Genomic DNA, 4,049 nt, shown 5'->3' with positions numbered 1-4,049 from the left:
TTGGGCAATTCTGATACGGAAGATTCTAGAACAAAGAAGAAGTGCTTGTGTTTTGAGGTTTGTGCATTATGCTTAAGTTCAACCATAGAGTCTTCTAGATTGTACATGTGGCAAAATCTGGTGGAATCTAGATGATATCCAACGGCCAGTAGTGCTCAAATTTGCCAGCTCTGCACCATCGGATTGGCCTCATCCAACGACCATCTTTCAAAGTTAAAGTTATCCGCACACTATATAAAAAATATAAAATATAATATATATATAGGGGTATAGATATAGATATGTGATGCGAAAGCCACCCATCATCTCCAATTAGAATAGTGTGTCCATGCACGGATGCAATGTGGCCAAACGATGTCTGCCATCGGTATCTCAAATTCAAACCAGTCTGACCTTGTTCAATGTGTATACATTACAACATGCTCGTTTCCAAACCACACCGCGCAGATCTCCGTTATATTCATGCATGCATGGGTTTCAAACATCATGATCTCTTATTCAAATATTTGAATTCAACTTTACATTGATTATGACCTCACCTAGTCTTTTACACCCACACATTGGTCTTCTCTTTATAATTGTACCACTAACTTTCTCTCGTGCATGCATGCACACACACTACCAGTCGGCATTATCCATCGCACACATGCAATCTTTTTCTTCAGGTCGGTCTCCCATGAAGGCACACACACACACATCCCCCTCTCCATCATATCGGGCATTCTTTATCTCTCACGTGCATGCGCAATGATCGATGTTCCTCTATGTGTGTGTGTGTGTGTATAGCTAGGTCTTTCATAGTTTTCCACATAAACCGATCAATCTATATATCTAGTGAGGTCTCACCCTCTTTCCCACGTCCACATCGATCAATCTATACCTCTCTATATAGGATTACATATATAGCTAATACACCCACATTAATTATATATCCAACGCCCCCTCTCATCATCCATGCCTTCCGCTTCATCTCTCAGACGCGCGCACAATGGCGAAGACAGGGGCAGCAAGGGCCCTGCCCCCCCTAACATCACTATATATCGAGGCTAATATGAATGTGATCATTAGAAAATTGCTGGTAAAAATGGTTTAAGTTGATGAATTGGCCCTCCTCGTAAAGGATTAGCAATGCTTGGCCCCCTAGCTCATGGGACATTTTTCATGGCTCCGCCACTGCGCGCAACAACGCACGTTCTCGCCCCCTCTCTCTAAATATCGATCTCGCAGTTGTGCACTCCTTCATAGTCTCCCTCCACTCGGCCCCTCGCACCATCTTCTAGCCCCCACCGGATTTTGCCACATGTACAATCTAGCAGACTCCATGGTTGAACTTAAGCATAATGCACAAATCTCAAAACAACAGTGGTTCTCCTTTGTTCTAGAATCTTCCGTATCATAACTGCCCAAACTTTTTTTCTAGTTGAATTGCCATTATTTGTTTTTACTTTATGCTTTACAACGCACAATTCCATGAATCATAAAATAGATTAAGGGCTTCTTTGATTCAAAGGATTCTCAAAGGAATTTTGGAGGATTCTAATCCTTAGGAATTTTTCCTATCTTGGTTGTTTGATTCGTAGGATTGTAAACCATAGGAATTTTTCCATATGATTCATTTGCACTAGATTTCATAGGAAACATCCCATCCACTCAAACCTCTTTGAAAGAATTCTGTGTTTTTTCTATGCACAATCAAACACTCGTACAATCCTGTAGGATTCAAGACGACATTCCACTCTAATCCCATGTTTTTCCTATTCCCGCGTTTTGGAAATCCTACGAATCAAAGAGGCCCTAGGTTTTTTATAAAAACTAATTGATTTTGAATGAGATGAACTATAAGAATTAAACGAAGGTCTACATCAGGCATATATGACTCAGAGCTTACATGCTATAGTGTGGTATTTATTCATAATTTGGTTGCAAAATCTGACGCGTGCAATGCACGTGTACCTTACTAGTACTTCGAGTATGTGCAAAACACAATGGCACGCTACACAGTGTCTCTCTTATAGTTCATGAAGCCACGTGGCACATGTGGAGGCGTTGTCGCGACATCCTTGTGTGGATTGATCACAGTGACGTGCTGCTAGTTCCAGAAGAATGTACTCGTCCTCCCTGAGCCACACTGGCGGTACACGCACGAAGCGAAGATGTGCACGCACGCCACGCACGCACTCATTCCCTCGCACGCACACGCGGGTACACGGGCGGACGCAATTTTGTACCAAGATCCACCCCATGTGATAATTTGACGCGTGTAAAGTCCTTCACTTCATTGATCCTCAATCAATAGAGCGCATGAAAATTGAGTGGACATGAGGGCGGAAGAAAGACATTACTACTCCACTGCGCGCATGCGAGTAGTTAAATCATGGGTTGCTGGTAGTACTTCCATTGGTCTCCTTCGTATTTTCTGCCAATTTTTGAGAGTAACATAATATTTACACATCTGAGCAGTGTAGTCTACTTGAAATATATGTTCAACTAAACTCATGGGGAGCCGTTTCGGGCCTCGAAACCAAAACCCATCAATTTATCTTTACCTTGTTCCCATCACATTCGAAAGTACTAGTGCTACAATTAAGTGCAAGCCTGCTCACACCTACTAGTATGTACCAAACCTGAATGTGTTCCCACTATGCAGGTATTAGTAGTAGTGCTAGTACTTAGGTTATAAAAAGGGGAACTACCTAACCGAAAATTACTCTACCTTTCCTCCTCATAAGTGCTTCTTCTTCGTCCATCCTTGCCATGTCCGGTGCGCAGAGCTCTAGGTCGAGAACTACTTGTAACAAGGGAGCGGCAACCAAGGCTGCGGAAAAAAAAGAGGGCTCGCCGCCACGCAGAGACCTCGAAAGATCTCTCACGGGCTGGCGATGGCTCCCAGGAGAGCCCTAGCCGCGCAGGCGAACATGCCGAGCTGGCAGCGCTGGAGTCGTTATCCCTCGACGGTATGCCCGATCAGCTCAATAAGCACCTCAATAAGCAGAAGGAGTTCATCCACGGCTTGGTGGAGCTGCTGAAGGAGAGCCTCGACGACATGCCCGCTGAGCTCAATAAGCAGGGGGAGTTGACCACTGGCTTGGTGATGCTGCTGAAGAAGAGCATTGCCTCGGAGAAGAAGGCGAACGGCGAAATCCTGCAACTTCAGGAGGACAAGGCGAAGCTCTGCCACGAGCTCTACCTGCTGAAGGAGAAGAACGCCGGCTGGAAGAAGCTCCATGAGAGTAGTAGTTCCTCGATGAAGATGCTGCAGGCCCTCGTCATGGAACAGAAGGAGGAGCTGGCGAAGCTCCGCATCGAGCACCCGGCTGCTGTCAAGGTACGTAATGCGGCCGTGGAACAGATGATGAAGGCTCGCGTCGAGAAATCCTGCGTCATGGACAGAATGAAGAAGATGGCGGAGGAGACGCGCAAGGAGATGGAGGTCGTGGAGGCGATGAAGAAGCAGTTACGACTCCGCGGCGAATTAGATCTTTTGGGGTGATAATCTTCCTTCTTCTTTTGCTCCTGTGTTTCTTCTTTTGCTTCGGGAGTTTCGCCGCACGTGTCATGTTCTCTGCGAGGCATGAATAGAACAATGCTAACAATGAGATAACTAGCAAATTAGATCATTTTTATCACCATATGGCACTGGGCTGCCGTGTTTCGTGCTCCTCCGTCGTAGTACTACTCCAGTGGAAAACTTGAGTATACCGCACGGTTCTTTGCTCCTCCTCAGGTCATCGGCACATTTATACGAGCAGTCAAATCACAAGGCCCCGCCTTCCAGCAATAATGAGCCGTCAAATCACAAAGGCCCTCGCCTCTCGTGAAAAGGACCAAGCTAGACTGCCCCGCCCTCTAGCCTTTTAAAAAATGTATACATTTGTACAGTAGTAGTATCGACGGATTGCGCCATGGAGCAAAACTAACAAGATGAAATTAAAGAAAAGAGGTGGTATATGACACTACCCACTATGAAGGTACTAGTAACATAGACTAGTAACTAGTCTATGTTACTCTCCACTATGACCAGCCAAAGTCGAGGCGCGAATACCAATCAG

Source organism: Triticum aestivum, chromosome 7D, assembly GCF_018294505.1.
Source record: "Triticum aestivum cultivar Chinese Spring chromosome 7D, IWGSC CS RefSeq v2.1, whole genome shotgun sequence".
Classification (NCBI taxonomy): Eukaryota; Viridiplantae; Streptophyta; class Magnoliopsida; order Poales; family Poaceae; genus Triticum; species Triticum aestivum.
This window is presented reverse-complemented; position numbering follows the sequence as displayed.